The following is a 25,130-nucleotide window of genomic DNA, read 5'->3' on the forward strand; positions in this document are numbered from 1 at the left end:
TAAGGCAAAAAAAGAGTGCTTTAAAAAGTGGCAGAAGGATAGAACTGATGAATTCTTAAGAGCTATATATTGGCTAATAAGGAGGTCAAGAAAGTAGTGAGATAAGCTAAGTTGAAAGCTTATGATGACCTATACACTAGACTAGATAGTAAGGAGGGAGAGAAGAGGGTATACAAATTTGCTAAGATATGAAAGAAGAAAATAAGAGATTTTAATCAAGTTAAGTGCATCAAGAGTGAAAATTCTAAGGTATTGGTGAAGGATGAAGAGATTAAGGAGAGATGGATAAACTATTTTGACAAACTATTAAACGAGGAACATGGAGGTACGCCAATAGGGGAAGAAATAGCCAGTCATATGATAAACCAAGACTATAGATTCTATCGCAAGATTAGGAACTTTGAAGTAGAGATTACAATCAAAAAGATAAAATCAAATCAGACTTTTGGACCCGATGATATCCATATTGAAGCGTGGAAGTGTTTGGATAAAAAGGGGTTACTTGGTTGACTAGGTTGTTTAGCAAAATTTTGTTGACTAGGAACATGTCAGATAAATGGAGGAAGAGTATTTTAGTGCCAATCTATAAAAATAAAGGAAATGTCCAGAATTACAACAACTATAGAGGAATCAAGCTAACATGTCATACAATGAAAGTGTGGGAGAGGGTGACGGAACGCTGATTGTCGGATATAACAGAGGTGTCAGAGAATCAATTTGGGTTTATGCCTAGCAGGTCAACAATGGAAGTAATCTATCTATTAAGGAGAGTAATAGAAAAGTATAGAGAAAAGAAAAAAGACATTCATATGGTGTTTATCGACCTTGAGAAAGCATATGATAGAGTGCTTCGGGATATAATATGGTGGGTGTTAGAGAAGAAACGAGTGACAAAATGTTACATTGATGTGATTAGGGACATGTATGAAGGGGTGGCGACCACTATTAGATCATCCGTTGGAGAGACAAATGAATTTCCTTTTCACTATAGGGTTACACAAAGGATCTACCTTAAGTCCTTATCTTTTTGTGTTAGTTATGGATGAGTTGACAAGAAATATTTAGGATGACGTGCCATGGTGTATGTTTTTTGCAGATGATATTGTGTTAGTGGATGAGACTAGAGAAGGAGTTAACACAAAGTTGGAGATTTGGAGAAAAACACTTAAATCTAAAGGATTCCGGATAAGTAGAACTAAGACATTAACAATGAATGCAGAGGAGAAGTGAAGATTAAGAACCAAAAACTGCCTAAGAGTGAATATTTACGTTATTTAGGGTCGATTATCACAACGGCGGGGGAGATTGATGCAAATGTGGCCCATAGCATTAAGGCGGGATAGCTTAAGTGGAGAAGTGCGTCTGGGGTACTATGCGATAAACGAATAGCCACTAGACTAAAAAAAAACCTGGTACCTGCTCGAAGTAACCCTCTTGCCCTCGCTAAGGCACTATTTTGCCTAGCTCGCACGATAGGTCTCCTTCCCTCACACGATTGCCTTGAAGCAGCCCTTCCCTCACAACTTCCCGACACCCCTCGCACCAATCCCAACTTCCCTCACAACTTCCCCTCACCCCTCACACCAATCCCAGCTTCCCTCGTAGTTTTCCCCTTGCACACTTGATCTCCCTCCTCGCGGCTGTGCACCTCGCAATACCCCTTTTCTTCTCGCTTAACTCCTAACACTATTTGGGACCCTCGCGTTTGATCCCCCTCCCCTCGCCTGTTTCGGCAATTCTCCTCCACTCTCCCCACCTTCACGTGCAGGTACCTTTCTTTCCCTCACTGATTTTCTAACCTTCTCCCTCACTACAGCCTTTCTTTTTACCCTTCTCCCTCACTGTTGCTCTTCTTCTCTTTTTAACCTTTTTCACCGATTAAAGAAATTGGTTCTAGATCAACAAATCACTATGATTGATACCCAAATCATTTAAACCCAATAACCAACAGTGACCGGACCCAAACACCACATGGGTCTTCACAAAAAAAATTTTGGGTTACCCTCATTTCAATTTTTTGTTGTATCACTCACAACATTTTTTTTGGGTCTCCCTCGCTTTAATTTTTTGTTATATCACTCACGAATTTTTTTTTTTTTGGATTTCCCTCGCTTCAATTTTTTGTTATATCACTTATGAAATTTTTTGGGTCTCCCTCGCCTTAATTTTTCTCTCCCTCACCCTAATTTTTTATCACTCATGAAATTTTTTGGTCTCCCCTCGCCCTAATTTTTTTTTATCACTCATGAAATTTTTTGGGTCTCCCTCACCCTAGTTTTTTTTATCACTCATGACATTTTTTGGGTCTTTCTCGCCTTAATTTTTCTCTTCCTCACCCTAATTTTTTATCACTCATGAAATTTTTTGGGTCTCCCCTCGCCCTAATTATTTTATCACTCATGAAATTTTTTGGGTCTCCCTCGCCTTAATTTTTCTCTCCCTCGCCCTAGTTTTTTATCATTCATGAAATCTTTTGAGTCTCCCTCATCTTAATTTCTCTCCCTTGCCCTACTTTTTTATCACATGACATTTTTTGGGTCTCCCTCACCTTAATTTTTCTCTCCCTCGCCCTTAATTTTTTTATGAAATTTTTTGGGTCTCCCTTGCCAAAATAATTTTGCTCTCCCTCGCCCTAATTTCTTTTACCACTCATGAAATTTTTTGGGTCTCTCTCGCCATCATAAAAAAAAAAAAAAACTTCCTCGCGCACTTACTCCTTACCTCGCCACAATCAATGCTCGCTTGCCTTGCCCTACTTTCTTCCCTCGCTCACCCACTCCACCATTGTGGGTCTCCTTCCCTCTTTCGGCAAACAACGATAGGGCACACACACGCCAACTTCAACGCAGTGGTAAAGCAAACCACAACCTAGATTCAAAGGATTCAATGGTGCCAGGTAAAGCAAAACCCACAAAGCAAGAGGAAGAAGAAAGAATAGGCCAGTGCTTTGCAACAAAGACACGACACAAACATATGGTCCAAAACACAGGTCGCGATTAAAATTGCAAGAACAATGCAAAAATAAGCCCCGCAACACAAGTATTGAATAGAACAAGATCAAGCGGTTTGGCGCCTTTCCTCAAAACTATTTTCCTCCAAAAAGCTAAAACATGACATGTTTCGGAAACAAGACCTTGAGGCAAATACAAAGGCAGTCACAAGCTTCATATCTCTATTCTCCAAACCCAAGAAAAAGTTCTTTAACCCATAGGCAACGACATGATACGCATAAGGAGGCACCTCTTTACCCAGTATACAAGATAAATCATTATGATACAAAAACTCAAGCCTCAATTTTTCAGAACACTTGGAACATTTTCAATAGGTGGATCCACACGGTGATTCAGTGAAGAAAGCAAGGAGAAGCAATTCCAGCCACATCATGTACCAGTTAGCCGCACCACTCAATTGCGCACAGTCAACTCATTGGACAGAGAACAACTTAGCCTTGGGCTATGGCAGAGCTAACTATCATTAAAATGAAAACCTCCAAGGAAAGGCAACAAAACCAGTGAAGCGAAGCGTCCTCATTGCGGAATTTGCTCCTTTCCAATTTCTCCTGCAAACTTGCAAAACTGTTAAATTCATCCCCTCTTTCCCAATGCAAGTTCTTTATAAGTAACAAAGCTTCGATGCAAAATAGTTAACAACAGAAGCAAATTCCTACTCAATTGCTAACACCCCACCCTTAACTTCAACAAACCATTCACTTAAAAGATGGCTTCTGAAAGACAAACGCGTTGAGATAATACCATTTGATGGCCAGTGAACAACAAGGCTCCACACTCCACCGTTTGGCGACAAATGAACGAGGCTCCAAACTCTAGAGGTTTAAATTACAGAATTTCCAACCCTAACTCTGGAGCTTCGAGCTCCAATCCCACTCGCCGCCGTCTAGTGTGCGAGTTCTTTCGAAAAATGCTTACCATGCCTCCATGGCAATTCCAAGAGAGTTTGTTCGAATCCCCCTAGGTTCAACACCCAACATCCTTTTATACTGTCCTGGAGGTACCCGAGGAACTTCAGAGCAAAATAAGGGGATGGTACAAGCAGTTAACACTGCCAAATTGCCACACGTTACCGCCCTTTTCCACTTGGTTAATGCCAAATCAAGAAGGCAACTTTAGTCTCCAGGGATCCACTTGTCAAGCAAGGTAGGTGCTGATCCCACATTTCGAGAGAATCCGAATCAATATCCTCTCACAAAGACAGAGAGAAAGGGATTTTGACCACTACATTTCCATCATGTCAGCCCCATTGGAAAACCCAAATGAAGATTTGGGACTTGGATAGGATATAAAAGACTTTGCAAGCCTCACCGTGGGAGAAGATAGTGCTTCCAACAAGACCCTACCAAGCACTCCACGCAGCACCCTGCTTAACACCCTTTTCTTCAACACTGAAGGTGCCGCTCGTCCTAACTTCCTCCAACACTGCATGCACCTACATTCTAGCGGATGCTTCCACCTCGTCATCATCACAAACACGAAAAAAAAAGGGAAGTGAGGCCTAGTTCATAAGCCATATCATTGGCTATCCTAAGACGAAGGCTTTGGCCCTCCCTCCTAGCTGCATGGAAAGGGTGATGGGCGAAATTTGGTGCCTATGGAACGAAACTGAAATCTCTTGTGAAATGGTGGAGATTCCATGGAATCGAGCCTTCGCCCAACAAGCCCACATCTTCATCCGGCCGGCTCGCAATAGATGAAACTTTAAATGTAAACACTCAGTGAACAATTCAAATCCCCCATTGTATCAAAAGCCTAATTTTAGATAACTCTATTTAAATACTTATCCACATGAACTAATATTTTTGAAACTTTTTAACATAGTCATGTCATTTACAAATACTCTCATTAGCTTTAAGAGCATCTATACATGGGGGCATTATTGTGGGTACTTGTATCAAGCTCAATACGCGGCAAGCCCTATGAGTGTCACATCACCAAAATCCCACCCACGTGGCAGACCAATAAGGCACCACGTAGGCATACCCTAAGGGCGCTGTGTGCCAAGGCACCACGCAAAATCAAAACTATATGCTTAGCCGAAGTAGGAGCATACATACAAGCCCAAATATATCTAAATATGAAGAGTCCTGCAATAAGCAGCACCATGGCCCCGTAGGGCCCATGGTCCTTCATTCCTCGCGTGAAGATCAAACAACAATATAATCAGCCCCTGGCTCACTTGGACTTGGATTGATAAACACCAGCTCTCCTAAACATTGAGATAGGCTTGCGACTCATTCTCCTACTTAGTCGCTTGGAAACATTAAGATAGGCCCCCATTCTCCTACTTGGTCGATTGGAAGCGAGCCCCTCTCCTAAACATTGAGATAGGCCGGCAGCCCATTCTCCTACTTGGTCGCTTGGAAGCAAGCTCTTGGCTACCAATTCACCTACTTGGTTACCTGGGTTGGGAGTAGGACCCAGGCACTACTACTTGAGATCATCAGAGGATATTGGACTGGCGGCTATGGTCATGGGATCGTCGAGATGGTTGTCTTCTTGTTAAGACAGCTCCATCTCGACCAGGTTTGGAGAAGAGGCAACAACGACCTTACATTTATGCCATTCGCTGCATAAACGAAACGTTACTTTCCGCCTGCCGTCAAGCCACATACGGCAAAAGGGCTTATATAACTTCAGGCAAAGTTGAGGAGAACGAGCCACCTATTCAACAGTTTGCTTGGGCTCCAATACTTCTATGGCCTATAATGTATCGTATATGTAGCAAGACACTGCACCACAACACAACTACATAATTCTAACACACTAAATCTCACACTTAAACATTCCCTCTCACATTCTACATAAGTGTTCAAGGTCCATCACTACCAACCTCTCCCTCTCCAAGCTTGCCTTGACCTCCAACTCTCCACCTATGGTGATCTCAGGCTATTGGAGTGCCCGCCACCCAAACCACCTCCAACCACACTTCTCACCCACATATATCAACAGAAAGTATTTGAAAGAATAAAGAAAAAAAATTAAAATTTCAAAAAATGCAAAAAGGTGAGGGAAAAAAAGAGACAAATGTTTACCATTGTAAAGCAACATCAATTGTGATTCCATCTGCTTGTTTTCTGAAACCCACAATATCATGAAGTGGTTTTTGGATCAGAGAACTGTTAGTCACTACTCAACAAAAAGCATAGTGCAAATGTCAAGTCTATAGCAGCGAATATCACAATCATGCAATTAGTAAACAATCATATCCAGCCTTCACATATCAACAGAAAAATAACATCTAAGTTTAGCCTTTGTGATGCTGTCAACATTCACGTGCAACTTTTGGGTGCAAAAGTTGGATGATTAGGCGTCAAAAGAAAATTGTGGTTGATTTGCTCAAGTCACAATGGTCATATACTGGTTGTTAGAATCATGCAATTCGTACGAATTAAAATAATCATGCAATTCACAATGGCCAAAATGATTCCAACCATGTTGTTGATTCAAAAATTGAATAAATCAAAAGATTTAATTTGCAATTCACTAAGAGCATGTTCTGTTTTGTGTTTGTTTGCATAATACATGTAACGATGTTTTTGTCTATCTATAAAGAAACAAAAATAATAATAATTAGCTATATTGATATTTATTCCATTTTAAGCATCGTGCATATATTTTATATGTATATATAAAATTATATACTATATTAAATAAAGTGAATATTCTATTTTAGCAAAACGATTCACGATTTGACAACAATATTAAGCTTGTTTGCTAACTTTTATATTTACAGAATTTTTAAAAACTATAAACAAAAACTCGTTTGGTTTCTGTTTTCGTTTTCAAAAAGTTGTAAACAGTTTACAAAATTTATTAAATGTTGTAAACCTGGTTTCGCTTTCTCTCATTAATTATAAATTATTAACAATATACTATATGACATTGGGGAGGGGGAGGGGGGGGGACAAATCTGTCCCAAACCTGCCCCGTTGCCATCCCTACTCATCGTTGTCAGCTACCATCATCAATGACCTCCTCCATCAACCACCTTTGGCCACCACATCTCACTGGCAGTTACCACCTTTAGCCACCACCTTTTCTTAAAAATCACTTCAGGCAGTGGACCGGCCACCATCTTCGACTATTGACAATCACTTTTGATCAACACTTCTTTTGGCCAATAACCACCTCCAGTCATTGCCAACTGCTTCATAATCGTGGCAACAATTCCGGCCACTACCTCTCGTGGTCAACAACCACCTCCAACACTATCCCCAATCGTCAACAATCACCTCTCGCAATCCCTATTTTCACTTGTTTCCAAACAAAATTTTAAATACTTATGTACCAAACATGCTTTTTGTTTTCATTTTTATCCAAAATAAACATAACCAAGTTTAATGTTTTTTTGTACAAAAAATAGTAAACTGTAAACATTGCCAAACGACACCTTAGTTTTCTCATCTATTCAATTTTTTTGTTCAAGTTTGATTCAAGTCACAATAGTCGTATTAGTTTGTTCATTTATTCAAATTTTTCGTTCGAGTTTGACTTTTGGTGTCAAGCTCAGTTCATCTAAAACTTAAAGGGGGCTATGGGTTTTCTTTTCATATTTCTAGTTGGACCCAATAACCCTAAATGCATGCTAAAGTAAATAGTTTTTGATGTTTTACAATCATAATGCTGAAGCTAAAGATGTGCAAGCAACAAGATCTACAAAGCTGTGATTGGCGCAGCAAAATGATGAGAAACCTAGAGGGAAGAAAAGAAAAGAAAAAGAGAAAAGATCTACAGACTTCAGTTTGGATGTAGAATGTTGTAAACTTGAAGAATTGATAAATAGCAATAACAAAATTAGTGAGCTATAAGAATAGAAGAAATACACAAATAGCATACTTCAATATTCATTGAACTGGCTCTTCTCTAGATCCGTATCCTCTTTCTTAAGAACAATAGCAAGCTGTAAAGATTGAAACAGGGGGATGGTGAACAGTAAAATACATGGACTTAAAAGTCACAAAAACTGGCAGCACATCAACAAAATGAAATTACATTTTACCATTAGAAAAATAATACTAAAGGCTAAAGGTCCATTTCTGACAAGAAATGTATATAATGAGAGACAATAATTGACATAAAGCAAATTAAAAATATTTGGGCAGTTTGTAAGATACTGAAAAAAACTTTTCGCTGAAAGAATAAGCAATTATTTTCACAGGAACTTGTTCTAGAATGACTAGCCATAGATCTCCAATCATCAAACCTGAAACGCACATCAGATACAGGAAAAACTACTTATCCACTCCTGAAATCATAACTTTGTTGGAACTGAAGTTTAGTACTTTCGAGTTGTTCTACTTAGAAATATCCAGAAATGTTAAACAAAAATTTCACCCTCGCATCTCAAGTTATTTCGTAATCCCAAGGGTATAATACCTTATACTTATAGCTTCACAGTTACAAGTCATTTTCTTACTACTTTTGTAATGCCCCAATTTTTATACCCAAATGATAATACGATAACCATGGTTCTTTAAAGTAAAACTGAAAATAAATCCCCACTTGCATTACATGATACAAATAGTCTTCAGGCGATAATACATTCACTTCGAATCAAAATAACATAAACAAATAGATACCTCCAAGGGTTTACAAGTTTCTAAGGCTTAGGCTTAGTTACACAAAATGGTTATTCAAACCCACACAAATACAGCCCTTGGCTTACAAACAGAGTTATAGCAAAATGAGAGTCTTGTACTTTCAATACATATTTCTTCGCCATTAGTTAGGCAGAATCACATATTTTCCAGCACAAAAATCCCATAGGGTGAGCATAAAGCCCAGTAAGAAATCCTTAACAAAATATATATATTTTATACAAGTCTCAAGAGATGAATGTACATGCCATGCTATGTTTTTTTTACAAATAAATCATATCTTTATCTTTTGAAAACCATCATGCTCAATGATGCCATGAAATGTTTATTGTTCAAAACTTTAACAATTTAATTCAAGGAACGGTAAATACAACTCTGGTAATCCCTAGGTCGGTGTCTACAAGTAGACTACACAAGTACTACCAAATTATCATTTTTACCGGTATTAACCGGAAGGCTCGACATCTATCCGCGCGGGTTTTCAGTCTTTCACCCCGGACTCTTAGGCCAACTTATTCAATATCTACACCACCTATCAAGACTTACCAATGTATTTACCCCAAAACCATTTCATAAAAAACTTGTTTTAATCCCTAGGTCGGTGTCTACAAGTAGACTACACAAGTACTACCAAATTATCATTTTTACCGGTATTAACCGGAAGGCTCGACACCTATCCGCGCGGGTTTTCAGTCTTTCACCCCGGACTCTTAGGCCAACTTATTCAATATCTACACCACCTATCAAGACTTACCAATGTATTTACCCCAAAACCATTCCATAAAAAACTTGTTCCTCAACATTCTTTTCTCAATACAAGTTTTCAAATCAACTTTCAAAATTTAATGTAATCAAATGAATTGATATGCCAATTTCACAAGATAAATATAAATACTTTTATTCCAATTTATCATCCAAGGAATAACACAATTCCCTCTTCTCAAGTATCCTCAACAATTAGTCATTTCAAGACTATTTCAACGTTTTGAACAATAATTTTCAAAATGAACGACAATTCTTATATTCCCTAAAATTCATCATTATATAAAAATAAATAAGAAATTTTTCAAACATCCATTTATTTTGGCACACAAAATAAATATAACAATATCATTCGTGGATTTTCAATCTCTTTTAAAAATCTCCAATTTCTAGGTTTTCTCACCAAAACTATACAACTCAAATCTTTTGAAAGAAAACGTTCCAAAATCATCTTTTTTTCAATCAACGAAGATCAAAATCCATAAGATCATTTTAAAAGAACAAGAGACAAATCCACTTTCAAAATCGTTCAACTTCTTGAATTGACAATCAATTTTCAAAGTTATCGAAGGATGATTTCAAAAATCATCTAGATATTGCAAAAATATATATATAACTCTACGAAAATCCCTACCTCAAGTGTTGAAGAAGAATTGAAATAAAACACCAAAATCAACGATGTCTAAACTCGATCTTCACCACACACAACGAAGCCCTTAAGATGATAACCAACTTTGGTGAAAAACTTAGGTCTACATCCCAATGAATTTGGAGAAATCAAAGAGAGAAGATGACTTCTGGAGAGAGAAGCTCCAAAACTGAAATTCTAGAGAGTTTTAAAGAGAGAGGACTGAAAAAGTGATTTGAAATATTATATTCACAAACCGATATAACATGGTCCGCTCGAGCGTGGAAAGCCCCGCTCAAGCATCAAATACAAATTCCCAGTACTTTTGCAGACAGGTCAAACTTCTAGAACCAAACATTCTCCGCTCGAGCACATAAACGGCCGCTCGAGCAGACAAGCAATTTCGAATGCATTTTGCATTTTTGCTTCGGGGGCGTTGCCCCTCGACCTCGCCACGGCGCTACCCTCGGACCCACCCCCTCGATTCCCGTAAACTGACCGAGTAGCTCGATCCTCGACATAATCAGCGAAGTGGCAAAACATGAAAGATACGCTACAACCCGATACAAACATGAGACATTACCTATTCCAAACACACCGCTACAACCCGAAAACCAAAATAAGGGGAATACAGGAAACTAAGATACGTAACACCGTTCAAAACCATACCAACCCGAGCCCAAAACACCACAAAGAGACAGGTCAAAATCGAGATCGCTACAACTTTGGGTCTCTCGTTCTCTTCCTATTGCCATTACTTTGGGTCTCTCATTATCTAGCTAATCAGATGCAAGCCAACAAAAATCTGCGTCGATGTTATTGATTTTGTATATGGGAAGCACTATACATAGATAGAAGCAAGCTTTATGAAAGGAACAGACAAAATGAAAATCAAGCTGACAAGTAATGGACACAAAATATATTTTCCCAGGGTATGTTAACTTCCTTATAGATTAAGCCACATATTGCAAGAGGGTGTGAGGAAGGAATTTTTGGCATCAGTCATTCTTCAGTGAAATATTGATTCTATCAAACAGTCCACTTTAGAATCAAGTCCCCCTGAATAAGGCCCCATTATTCCCGAACAAGTTCCTTCGCTACCTGGTGGAACCAGCCAGGGGTATTTGGCATAAGCGGGGAGAGCATCTGAAGAGTTGCTTCACCAAAGGTGATTACACGCTGACCTGAGCAATCACTGGTTACAACATAATACTACAATCAATAGAATACTGATTGATTCTATTCAGGCAGTCAGCTGCCTAACGCCCCACCTGCAAGCACTAGATCCAGGGATGTCACCTTATTCTCAAACCTAGTATCTTGGATGATAGGAACTGATGCAGAGTATAAGAAACTCAAAGAAGGCTAAATTCAAAGAAATGATGATACTTGGACATTGACATGATTTCATAAAGAACTTGATAGAAATCTTCGATAATTATGTTTCTAGTATTATTAGTCTTATTTTATTATTATTTTTATGTTCTCTAGGATTTTTAAGATTAGGGGTATTTTGGTAATTTTATATTTACTGACATGGGTTATATGGGTCACCCACTGGTTGTTTTATGGGTCAAGTTATTTAATTGAGTTTTATTTATGTTTCTTATTTGATCTTAAATTAGTTTTGGAAGTCTAAGATATTATAGTAGTTTCTTTTTTTTATTCTAGTTGGTTCAGGAAGTTTCTAAAGTCTATATAAAGCCATGTAATGCCTCTTATTCAATAGAGTTGATATTTTATAAAAAGTTAAAAGAGTTTTGAAGCTTCTTTATGGATTGTGTGATGCAATCAAACCCCAAGTATGATGCCTATGGAATCTAAGTGTGATGCCTAGACCTATCTTCTTCTTCTCCTTTCTTCTTTTATGTTTCAATTTGCTATTCTCGGATTACTATTTACAGCCCTCTAAAAGTGCATTTTTCAACCTCAAAACTCCATTCAATCACCCTCAAATCAACCCTAATCCCTCCCCCTACCTATTAGCCTTCAATTTACTCTTGAAACCATAAATTACTCACTGTTTAGGGCATCAAATAACCTCTGTTTTGAAAATCCAGCACTTTCCCTATTTGTCCTGCATCAGGAACTCTTGTAGGCTTTTGTTGCATACAAATTCTGTAGGGCTAACCAAATTTGTTGAGAAAAAGGAAAGCCTCACAACCAAGCACTCCCAGCACCAAAAGCAGAGGCTGATAACTGTCAGGTTGTCAAGGACACATCTGAAGAAGAGGCAGCAGGCACCCTCTAAGTTAAACAGGGGAAAATTAGCAAATGTGATACCAAGCTCACTACATCGAATTAGGTCCCCAGTTTAGTCTATGGACATTCATTGTGCCAACTCTAATGTGGAACCTATGTTATTTCATCATAGCTTCAAATTCTACAACCTGTTGCTCCATCTGCTGGTTTGAGATATGTAGGGGGAGATGAGCAATGCAAGTCGAGGTAGAGCAGGCCAGCCCTTTTTATGCACCGGCTTACCTATAAACTTCTAACCATTATTGCATGGACACATTTTTATTGCAAAGAAAATTTAAGTACGATATGTGAAACAATTGCAAAGGTAATCAGATTATTATTATTTTATTATTGAATGCGAAGTACAAGTTAAATAGGCACATAAGAAACTCTAAAATCTTAATTGCATATGCCAAGGCTAAACTACCATTAAGTACTAATCTAAATAACATAAGAATAATTCAGCATATTTCACAATATGCACTCATCAGATTGAGATGGACCACATCTCCACATTCAAGGAGCTGCAAAAATAGAAAGCAGATTCGACTAAAGGTTGGTAAATGTAGAGGAAAATTCCACCTTGTTCAAAGTATTAAAATAAATATAAAAAAAAACACCAAATTCAAAAAGAAAAATGAAGAATTCAAGAGACATGCTAAAATCAATATTTAAAAGTTTCACAGATGCAATGCAACAGAACTACAAGCAGGTTGTAATGAATCCACCTCAGGGTTTAAATATGCAAGCTCCCTAATTCGTCCAGCAATGGTGGGGTAATCAAACTGAATTGCAGTAGTGAATACTGCATAAAGGTTCATAGTCAGAAAAAGAATATGGAATCATTAAAGGCAACTATCACTAAGGAATTGAATACCAGATAATGAGAAGCATAAAGGATTTAGGAAGTCATGACTAAACTTCATTGTCAGGCTTTGGGGACTTACCTTTTTAGCCAAAAAGTCAAAAAGTTACTATTTTAGCCAAAAAGCCAACAACTGATACCAAAAAGTTAAAGATTCTCTTTTCTCTCTACTTTTTGCACATCTTTTCGTAATTAGCCAAAAAGTCATCCCAAACATATAAGTTTTTTTTATCTACCTTTTCAGCCAAATAGCCAAAAAGTTACTAAATTAGCCTGTTCCCAAACGAGGCCTTAATGTGTGTCCCTAGACGATCTTTTGATTCATCTGGAAGCTCGTGACATTTTAAAGTTGTTATAGGCTTTCCATGGGAATATTTTTGTTGGTATTCCTTCCCATCACGCCAAACAGTAACTTCTAATGCCTGTGAACCAAGACATGATAGAAATAAATGACTCGGTCCTAATAAATAAAGACCGTTGATGCCAGAAAACTTGAAATCCCAAATATAACTAAGACATAACAAGTTGAGAAAGTTTAATTACAAATTTTTAGTTTTTAAAAATAATTAATAATAATAATAATAATAATAATAATAATAATAATAATAATAATAATAATAATAATAAAAATAAAAAACAAAAAGAAGAAGAAAAAAAGTTGTGGAATGTTCATTAGCAAGTAAAATGTAGAGTGCCTAATACAGTTTGACAGCAAAGGGACACAAGCAGCATGTTTAATGGCCAAATCAAGGCAAAGTAGATGAACTCTAATGAAAAGAGTTAAAGCAAAAACATTTGGAGATTCTTGTGCTATCCTAAAACACGGTTGTCGAAATTGGGAATCCTAGTACAATCCAACAAGAAGGAAAAGGAAGTCCAATTATTTTTTCATCAAGTGCCTAGCCAGGTTCACTTGCTAGTTGTTCCTGCCACCCACTTGGTGGGCAAATTGCTCATTATTCATAGTCATTGCTGGAAATTGAGAAAATGAGAACTGAATGAAAATAAAAATGATGAAAAGGATATCAAACAGGCCCTTAGACACCTATATATTCAAATAATATCAGAGTGTGAAAATGCAATTAGCATTAGTAACCCCTTCCATCAATATTCTAAATGTAGGCATGTAGCACAGAATAGAAGTACAAAATTCATTTCACTGTTAATCAAAAACCCATACTGTAATGTTAAAACCCTATAAAGTTTTCCCACAGCTGTACTATCTGCACTAGAAAGGACAGGTAAGTGACATCAAAATTGGAACATTAAAGCCTAAATCCTATTTCCCTGCCAAGAGGAACTCAAATGCTCTCCTCCAACATTTAAAAGAATAAACGAAACTAATAGATACATGCATCTTAATCAACTTAAATGCAATGGCCAATACAGGTATAAGAAATGAAAGTAAACACCTCAGATAACGCATTCACAACAGACAAACCCACGCCATGTAGTCCACCTGAGACACTGTAACCACTACTTGAACCACCAAATTTGCCACCTGCATGTAAGATCAGTTGCCAAATACTATTTACACCATATTTGAACAATTAGAAAGATTGTCTCCATCAGCTATTCAATAACAAATATGTATACTGTAACATATGTATACATGAGAAAACACATACATGTGCCGATCAACATGTCCTCACAGCTTTGTGTTTTGTTTATGCATATTTTCTATGAAAGCATGTCAGTAAAGAATTGAATCCAAGCTCTATGGTTGTGTCCATGTTTTATTGATAATAGAAATATTAAAAACACAGTTTTTTGAACATTCTTCTTTGCAAATCTTTCCATCAAGTCATACCGACCAAGATAGCGGATTGCCAATTCCCAAAATGTCGATCTTTTTCTAGCAATGTATTTATATAAATATAAAGATAGATAGATTATACATGGATGCACATGCACTAATACATATATATTTATATCAATATATATATTAAGTCACCAATTTTCCCAAAAGTCTTAAGTTGTTAGGAAATAGACCCAACAATGTATATCAAGCTATTTAACACCCTCCCTCACGTGCAACCCTGTCTTGCACATGGAGAGACAAACAGATAACCAAATAGAAGGAGAAGCAAACAATCAAACAGAGAGGAAGAAACCAAACGGGGGCCTTAACACCAAATGCCAACAGAGAGACTTGAACTCAAGACCTCTCTCAAGAAAAGCTCTAATACCATGTTAAGTCACCAATTTTCCCAAAAGCCTAAGCTGTTAGGAAATGGGCGCAAAAATGTATATCAAGCTATTTAACAATACATACAGTACAAACATATACAAAAGCACCCACTAACAACTTCTATTTTGTTTGTTTTCCTATCCTTCATCCAAACTATTCCTCATGTATAGTTGTAGAAGCCCAATAGATAGATAGATTACACATGGATGCACTAATACATATAACCAAACCAGCCTTAAGTCCCATCAAATGGGGTCGGTTACATGAATCCTTCTTCTCCACTCAACTCTATCAAGGGCAATTTCGTTAATCAAATTAAGAAGATTCATATCTCTATTTACTACACTAGCCTATGTCAATCTAGGTCTGCTTCTTCCCCTAATACTTCCATCTATTGTCACTGTATCGCATTTCTTCACTACTGTCTCTATTAGTCTCCATTATATATGACCAAACTGTCTCAGTCTATTTTCTCTCAACTTATCTTCTATTAGTACTACTATTACCTATTCTCGAATATACTCATTCATAACTCTGTCTTTTCTAGTCTTGCCCTCTGTTGTTAGAATCGTACGATTTGCGATTCGAATCGTACGATTCGGTTCGATACACACAGAAATCGATTCGAACAGGTACATGGAATCGCAAATGGTACAGAATCGCATCTGAATCGATCGATTCACGCTACGAATCGAAGAATCGCTGAATTGCACGATTCCTTACAGTCGCGGGTCGACCCAGTTTTCTTGGACCCGAATGGAAAAAATTCAATTTTTAGCCCAATTTTTTTGCTTTTTCTTGGCACAAGATGGGTCGCATGGTCTTCTAAGACCAAAAGACAGTCCAACCAAGGTAACCCATGGTCTCTTTTTACTCCAAACAAATAAAACCCTAGAAAGACTCACCTCTCTGTTCGACGCAGAGCTTCGTGGTCCCTCTTCTCACTGTTTGGTGGTCCCTTGCTGCTGGAATCTACTTCGTGGCCCTTCGTATAGTCTTCAAAGCTTTATGAAAGTTTGTCGTCTCTTGGGTTTCGATTTTGTTTGAGGTATTACCAGACAAACTTCATATAGGTAATATAAAATACTATATTCACTTTATACTCCTCCTTTTCCTTTACTTTATTGTCTATTGTGGACTGTAGAAGTATCCATTACTTTATTGTCTATTGTGGACTGTAGAAGCACTAAAGCTGCTGCTGTGTGGGTGGGATATTAAAAAAATATTTTGCTTTTTTTAATGGATAAAAAAAATATGAAAAACAAAAAAAAAAGTGGGAAACGAGATCCGACATGGGACCATTGTACCCGTGTCAAAGATGACAATAGAATGCATTTGAGATGTAATTATTGTGGAAAAGATTATTGGGGTGGAGTGATTCGAATGAAAAATCATTTAGCCGGAACTCATGATAATGTTGGTGCTTGTAGTCAAGTTTTTGAAGATGTTATGCATATGTTTTTACAACTCTTAAGTGGAAAAAAACAAGACAATATTATAGATGTTGATTGTTTTGAAGAAAAAAATATTGAGAGGAAAAATAAAAGGGGAACTATGGATGCGTATGTCACAAAGGGGAGGACAAAGCAACAAAGTTTGAATCAAATGATGAAGCAAAGGGAGCCCGTGATTAGAGATATTTGTAGAGTCATTAATGGGCATGCATTGGCTTTAATTTAGTGAAAAGCCCCTTGTTTAAAAAGATGTTGAAGTCGGTTGGTAAGTATGGTGTGGGATTGAAACTACCAAGTAATCATGAAGTGAGAGTATCTTTTTTGAAAAAAGAGGTTGATCATGTGAATGCAAGTTTAGAAGTGTATAGAAAAGAATGGAAGAAGAAGGGTCGCACTATAATGTCCGATGGATGGACCGAATGAAAGTCTCGCTCTCTTACTAATTTCCTTGTTAATAGTCCAAGTGGAATGGTGTTTATTAAATCAATAGATACCTCCGGTGCAATTAAAAATTCTATGAAATTATTTGAGATGCTTGATGACATTGTGAATGAAATTGGTGAAGAAAATGTGGTTCAAGTGGTAGCCGATAGTGCATCGGCGTATGTGGGTGCCGGTAGATTATTGGAAGAGAAGAGGACTAAATTGCTTTGGTCCCCATGTGCGGCACATTGCCTTGACTTAATGTTAAGTGACATAGGTGAGTTGACGGTTTTCAAAGATTCAATAATTAAAGCCAAAGAAATCGCTGTGTGTACATTTATAGGCATGCTTGGGTGCTTGATTTGTTCAGAAAATTTACAAAGAATAGGGAGTTGACAAGACCCGCGGTTACTAGATTTGCCACCACCTTCCTTACTTTAAAAAGTTTCCAAGATAGAAAGCTCCAACTTAGAGCTATGTTTGCATCGGAAGAGTGGGCTAGAAGTAAAAAAGGCACAAGGAACAATCTTGGGAGATGCTAGATTTTGGAAAGCAATCAAGTATTGCTTGAAGTGTGTGCTCCCTTTGGTGAAAATTTTGAGGCTTGTGGATGGTGATGCAAAGCCGGCAATGGGATTTATTTATGAAGCTATGGATAGAGCGAAGGAAGAAATTGCTTCAAACTTGAACCATGTGAGGGGTAGATATAAGCGCATTTGGGAAATTATTGATACTAGATGGGATTTACAACTCCATAGGCCTTTGCATGCGGCGGCATATTACCTTAATCCAATGTAAGTTTTTTACTATTTTTGTCTAATTATTTGTGTTGTGTTGTGTGACTTATATACAAAATGTGTAATGGAATTTATTTATGAATTTATCTTTCTTTCTAGATTTCATTATCAAGAAAACTTCACTGCAGATACGGAGATGAAAATTGATTTATTTAAAACCATTGAGAGGATGTACCCGGGTATAGAGGATAGAGTGAAGGTTGATGAGCAATTAGAAAAGTTCAAGAAGGCCGAGGGTACGTTTGGTATGAGCATGGCCATCTTGACAAGGGAAAAGAAACAACCCGGTAAAATTTTTTAATATGAAATTGTATATTCACAATTTCACAACAATTATGTTGGCAATGGCATGCATTATTCTCTAACATCTCTTTATCATTTAATTACAGCTCTATGGTGGGAAAGTTACAAAGAAGAGTGCAAAGAGCTTCAAAAGCTAGCTATTAGAGTGCTAAGTCTTACTTGTAGTGCCACCGGGTGTGAGAGAAATTGGAGCACTTTTGATCATGTGCACTCGAAGAAAAGAAACCGGTTGGAGCAACACCGGTTAAATGCTTTGGTTTTTGTGAAGTATAACATTCAACTTGAGTTGAGGCAAATTAAGAGACAAGAAAGGGGTGAGACTTATGATCCTATTTATTTATCGGATATGGAATCCGATGATTAATGGATCACTGAGAAAGAGGATCCATGTCTACCCGAAGATCATTCATGGATAGACATCCAAGAGTGCTTCGAAGATGATGAAGGAACAACTAGCAAAAAGAGAAAAAGAGGTATAATTTTATATTTTAATTTTTAAATAAGTTAATTTCAAAGATTTAATTTGTATATTTTCACATTTACTTGCTCATTCATAACCTTTTTTAATTTATTAATGTAGGACCAAGAAATTTAAATGCCACCGATAGAGGAAAAAGAAAAGCATTTGAAGATGATGATGAAGTTGAATTGATTGAAGGTGGGGAAGAGGAAAAGGAAGAAGAGTTTGATGAAGTAACTATGGTAGATGATGATGAAGATGATGAAGATGATATTGACCTTGGAGATGATGAAGATTGAAATGAAGACTGTAGGTGAGAGGCGTGGTTAGAGGTAGTCCGGGAAGATGGCGGGCACTTCAATGGCTTGGGATCACCGGAGGTGGAGAGGAGGAGATCAAGGCAAGCTTGGAGAGGGAGAGGTAGGCAGTGATAGACCTTGAACACTAATGTAAAGTGAAAGAGGGTGTTTAAGCATGAGACTTGGTTGTATTGTTGTTGTTGTGTCTCGCTGCATATACGATGCGTTATATAGGCCACAGGAGTATTGGAGCCCAAGCAAACTGTTGGACAGGTGACTCGTTCTCCTCAACTCTGCCAAAAGTGATATAAGCCCTTCTACCGTTTGTGGCTTGACGTCAGGCGGAGAGCAACGTTTCATGGTAGGCGGAAAGTAAAGTTTCGTATATGCATCGGATGACATGAATGTAAGGTCCTTGTTGCCTCTTCTCTAAGCCTGGTCGAGATGGAGTTATCTTAGCAAGAAGACAACCATCTCAACGATCCCATGACCTCAGCCGTCAGTCCAGTATTCTCTGATGATCCCGAGCAGTAGTGCCTGGGTCCTGCTCCAAACCCAGGTATCCAAGTAGATAAATGGGCCAGGGCCCACCTTGGTGTTTAAGAGAGCCAGGGGCTCACTTCCAAGCGACCAAGTAAGAGAATGGGCCACGGGCTTATCTCAATATTTAGGAGAGCCATTGTTTATCAACCCAAGTCCAAGTGAGCCGGGGGCTGATTTTATTGTTGTTTGATCTTGGAGCGAGGTATGAAGGACCATGGGCCCTGCAGGGCCATGGTGCTGCCTATTGCAGGGCTCTTCATATCTAGATATATTTGGGCTTGTATATATGCTCCCGCTTAGGCTAAGCATATAGTTTTGGTTGCCTTGGCACATGGCGCCCATAGGGCTCGCCATGTATCAAACATACGACATGCCCGACGTGGTGCCTTATTGGTCTGCCATATGGGTGGGGTTTTGGTGATGTGGCACCTATAGGGCTTGCCACGTATTGAGCTTGATACAAGTACCCACAATAATGCCCCCCTGTACAAATGCTCTTATAGCTAATGAGAGTATTTGTACATGACTATGTTAAAAAGTTTTGAAAAATATTAACTCATGCAAACAAGTATTCAGATAGAGGCTTTTGATAAAATGGAGGCATTTGGATTGCTCATGGAGAGTTTACATTTTAAATTTCATCCGGTGCAAGCCGGCCGGATAAAGATGTGGGCTTGTTGGGCGATGGCTTGATTCCGTGGAATTTCCACTACTTCATAGGAGATTTCGGCTTCGTTCCATGGGCACCAGATTCCGCCCCTCACCCTTTCCATGCCGCTAGGAGGGGGGGCAATGGTCTTGGTGTTAGAAAAGCCCATGATTTGGCTCATGAACTAGGCCTTGCTTCCCTCTTTTTTTGTGTTTGTGATGATGACGAGGTGGAAGCGTCTGTTAGAATGTAGATGCATGTAGTATTGGAGGAAGTTAGGGCGAGCGATGCCCTCAGTGTTGAAGAAGAGGATGTTAAGCGAAATGTTGTAGGGGATGTTTGGCTGAGCACTGCGGGGAGCGCTCTCTTCACCCATGTTGAGGTCTGCAAAGCTCTCTATGTCCCACCCAAGTCCCAAATCTTCATTTGGATTTTCCAATGGTGCTAACATGATGGAGATGTGGTGGTCTAGATCTCTCTCTGTCAGTCTTTGCGAGAGGATGTTGATGCGGATCCTCTCAAAATGTGGGACTAACACCTGATTTGCCTGGCAGGTGGATCCCTGGAGAGTGAGGTTGATTTCTTGGTTTAGCAAAAACCAAGTATGAGACAGTGGTATTGTGTAAAGTTCTGGAATGGTTAGTGCCTTGTACCATCCTCTTATTTTACCCCGGAATTCTTCCGGCACCTCTACGACTGTATGAGCAGATATTGGATGTTGGATCCAAGGGGATTCAAATAACTGATCTTGGAATTGCCATGGAGGCATGGAGAGCATCTTTCGAAAGAATTCACACATCGGGCGGCGGCGGTGAGTAGGAGTGGAGCTTGAAGCTCTAGAGTTGGAGTTTGAAGCTCTGTAGTTTGGACCTCTTGGGTTTGGAGCCTTGTTCACCGGCCGCCAAACGGTGTTATCTCGGTGCCCCTTTCTTCCGGAAGCCATTTAGAGAGAATGGGTTGTTGAAGTTAAGAGAAGAGTGTTGGCGAGTGAATATGAATTTGCTTGCGTTTTTTTTTTTTTTTTTTTGTGTTATTGACCTGCATTTGTGCTCTTATAAAGATGGGGTTGCATCGGAAAAAGGGGGGTAAACTTACTGACTTTTGCAGCTTTTGTTGGGAAAGAGCGATCTATGGGGAGGACAACTCATCCATTAGAGTTATAGCTTTAGAGCAGACCATTAATGGCTACTAATTTGGAGTTGCTATGGTAGTGTGCAATATCTTTTTAGAGAGTCTAAGGTTGTTGCAGTCTGTTTTTAGTGTTTATAATAAGCAAAGAGCAACTTTTTGATTGGTTTAAAGATTTTTTTCTTGGGAAGGTACAACCTCAGAATGTATATTTAAATTTTTTTATTTTATTTTATTTTATTTATTATTATTATTATTTTTTTGAATTAGGATCTCTGTTTGTTCCTTTTACCCATTGTACAAAAGAATGTGTTATGGACTTGGTTACCCGTAGCTGGGTTTTTGTTTTTGTTTTTAGATTAATGCACCGTTAAAAAAAAAAAAAAGTTCCAAAGTCTCTCAAGTTGATTTCTGGGTTTCTATACTCCCTCTCCTCCTCTCTTTAAAGTTGGTTGGCTACCTAAGTTGTATTCAAGCTTTTAGAGAGAACCAGAGGTTGTCATTGGTGGATCGCGAGAGTGGGGAGTGGTGCAGCAGTGGTGAGGCGACTCTCACACTTAGATTGCGACATTAGAGGTTCAATTTCTGGGTATAGAAGAGTGGCTAGCTTTTTGTATTGTTTGTTTGACGGTGGTGAATCGAACTTCGAAGTTGCGAAAGGGGAAGAGAGACGAGTTGGGCAGAGAAAGAAAGGAAGGAAGAAGAGTGCTGCGAGTCGCGGAAGTTGCCGTTAGACGAGCCATAGGGGTGCTGTGAGGCGATTGGTTAGGCTATTGGAAGTTGAGTTCTGATTCTAGGTTGGCTGCTAGGGCTGGGGTCTTGCCGATCGTGAGTGGGTTTGCTCGTGATTGAAGAATCTGTGAGTCATCGATAGAGGTTGAGGTTTCGATCTGTTGGAATCAGTAAAGTTGGGTTTCTAAGGGTTATTGCTATGGGTGGAGCTTGAGAGGAGCAATCGAATTAGGAAGGGGAAGAAAGAGGAGCGGCGGATACGCGCGGAGCTCGTCGCGGTTGCTGCCGTAGGTTGTAAAGGTATGGGTCTGCTCATAGTTGATTTGAATTATGTTTTCATATATAGATTCATATATATATATATATATAAGGTATTGTTTTGTGAAAAATAGAAGGCTGTTGAAAAATAAAGGTGAGCCACGTAATATAAAAATAAAAATATTTTTTTATTATTATTATTTTTTTTTATTTTTTTATTTTTTTTTGAGCATGAGGCAGATCAAAAAAAAAAAAAAAAAGAGGGTTGTGTTTTGGAGAATTGGAGAGGTCTATAATAAAATGTTAATTAGGTAAAGAGTGAAAAGGTTGGAAGGTTATTAATAACGAATATTGGAGAGGTGTAAGCTTAGGAAATAATAATAAACTGGTAGAATAAATATTGGAGATGTGTAAGGTTAGAAAATAATAATAAACTGTTAGAATAAATGTTGGAGAGCTATGGAGTTGGAGACATGTACTTGGCAAAATTTTAGGATTGTATTGAGAGCTATGAGAGAATAAAAATATATATAAGTTGCAGCGAGGGGAAGTAAAGATGAACGCGGGGGGTGGAGGGAGTTGCGAGGAAAATGAAGATGAATGCGAGGGATGGAGGGGAGTTGCGAGGGATGGGTTTTGTTATGCGAGGGAAAGGGGCTATTTCAAAACAGTGCCTTGGCCTTAGTGAGGGAAAAAGTGGTTTTTTTATGTTTTTTTTTTTTTTTTGGTGGGAAGGGTTATGAGAGGGAAAGGGGCTATGCGAGGGATGGATTGTGTTATGCGAGGGAAAGGAAGATGAGTGCGAGGGGTAGGGGTTACATGTTAGGGGTGAGGAGAGTTGCGAGGGATGGGTTTGGTTGTGCGAGGGAAATGGGCTATTTCAAAATAGTGCCTTGGCCTTAGTGAGGGTAAAAGTAGTTTTTTTTTTTTTTTTGGGGGGGGGGGGGGGGCAGGTAGGAAGGGTTATGCGAGGGAGGGGGTTATCTCAAAATAATGCCTTAGCCTTAGCGAGGGAAAGAGCTTTTTTTTTTTTTTTTTTTTTTTTTTTTTTTTGGGAAGGGTTCTGCGAGGGAAAGGGGCTATGCGAGTGATGGATTGTGTTATTCGAGGGAAAGGAAGATGAGTGCAAGGGGTAGGGGGGGTGCAACTCTTTTTTTTTTTTTTTTTTAACTTCGGTGGGAAGGGTTACATGGGAGGGGTGCGAGGGATGGGTTTGGTTGTGTGAGGGAAAGGGGCCATCCCAAAATAGTGCCTTGGCCTTAGTGAGGGAAAAAGTGTTTTTAAACTTCGGTGGAAATAGTTAGAAAATGAGCGAGGGATAGAAACATATGTGAAAGGCGAGGGAGAGGGAAATTGGAACGAAGGTGTACTTCATGCGAGGGATAGAAGCCTAGCAAGGGGAAGAGGCCTAACTCATTTTTTTTTTTTTTAATTTTTTTTTTATAACTTCGGTGGAAATAGTTAGAAAATTAGCGAGGGATAGAAACATACCTGAAAGGTGAGGGAGAGGGGAATTGGAGCAAAGGTGTACTTCATGTGAGGGATAGAGGCCTAGAGAGGGGAAGAGGCCTAAGTCAACTTTTTTTTTTTTTTTTATTGGTACAATGTATTTCGAGTAAAATGCACCTTGATGGTGAATGCCCTTTTTGATTTGTAAGTCTTGTGTTGATGCAGGAAAGGCGAGGTTTTGTGATATGGCTAAAGTAAAAGGGGGAAGTGTTGTTTCCCGTCGTAGCGCAACAATCACTAGCGGGTTCTTTTGGCATTTCCAAGTCAAAAGTGGGTAAATCCAAGAAAAATCTTTTTAAGGCCAAAAAGGACACGGAGCCTCCAATCGTCCCTCTAGCGGAATATTGGTATAGGGCACCTTTCTTTGGTGCCATGGATTTGTTTTGGGCGAGGGCGGACTTGTTTGATGACAATGGCGGGGACTCAACTGATTTTCTTCTTGGTGGGGTTGAGCCAGAGAAAGGGGTTGAAACTTTTGTTCCTCCAGAGTCTATTGTACGTTTTCATGTGAAGAGGGGCACCTATCCTTATTCTTTTCCGGCTTTTGAGGATTATAAGGGGCCCAAAGATGACTTTGATCTCTGGAGTGCAGCTATATTTCGACATCCCTCATATTGTGAGGTGCTTACTGAAGCTAAGATTGCTACTGTTATTTCTCAGTGTATGCGGATTAGACGGGAGCCATCTTGGCTGGAGTTCGCATTGTCACGTTGGAGTTCAAGCTCCCATACTTTTATTGCGCAGTGGGGCGAAACGACCCCTACTCTAGAGGATGTGACTATCTTGACGGGGTTAGAGCACCTTGGATCAGCAAATCCTAGCGAAAGAAGTTTGTCCCTTAGCCAGATGGCTATTGTTGGGAGATTGGAGGAGGCCGTGGCACCGGCAGGGAAGTTATTGAGTCGTTATCAAAATAAAGTGTTAGTAACACCTCGATCACGAAAACGACCAAAAAACACTTTCGGGGGATGGCTTCGGTACTGGTTTTGAGATCTTAGGCATCAGGTGCAAGGAAATGCAGAGGACGGATTCATAGGTCCAGGGATGGAAGGGGACAAGTGGGGGAGTGATGAGCATTTAGCTGCTTTCATTACATATTGGTTGTCGAGGTACATCTTGATGGATAGACCTCAAGATGGTATCTGCCTTGAGCTCTTTCCTCTTGCTACGATTCTTGCTTCCGGTCGTCCGATTCCGTTGGCTCCTTTATTTCTGGGGGGGCTATATAGGAGGTTAGATATGTATCAAGAGGGGGTTGATCGTTCCAGAGGACGATA

General features: G+C 38.9%; 1 long non-coding RNA gene across 1 annotated transcript; it reads left to right on the forward strand.

Annotated features, from left to right (window-relative positions):
* The first annotated feature begins 18,155 nt into the window (after positions 1-18,155).
* Positions 18,156-19,287, forward strand: LOC145821135 (uncharacterized). The gene is made up of 3 exons (XR_014363174.1): positions 18,156-18,259; positions 18,362-18,748; positions 18,856-19,287. It is a non-coding gene; the product is annotated as an uncharacterized LOC145821135 (long non-coding RNA).
* The last annotated feature ends 5,843 nt before the right edge of the window (positions 19,288-25,130 follow it).

Source organism: Camellia sinensis, chromosome 3, assembly GCF_055761805.1.
Source record: "Camellia sinensis isolate YWXY chromosome 3, ASM5576180v1, whole genome shotgun sequence".
Classification (NCBI taxonomy): domain Eukaryota; kingdom Viridiplantae; phylum Streptophyta; class Magnoliopsida; order Ericales; family Theaceae; genus Camellia; species Camellia sinensis.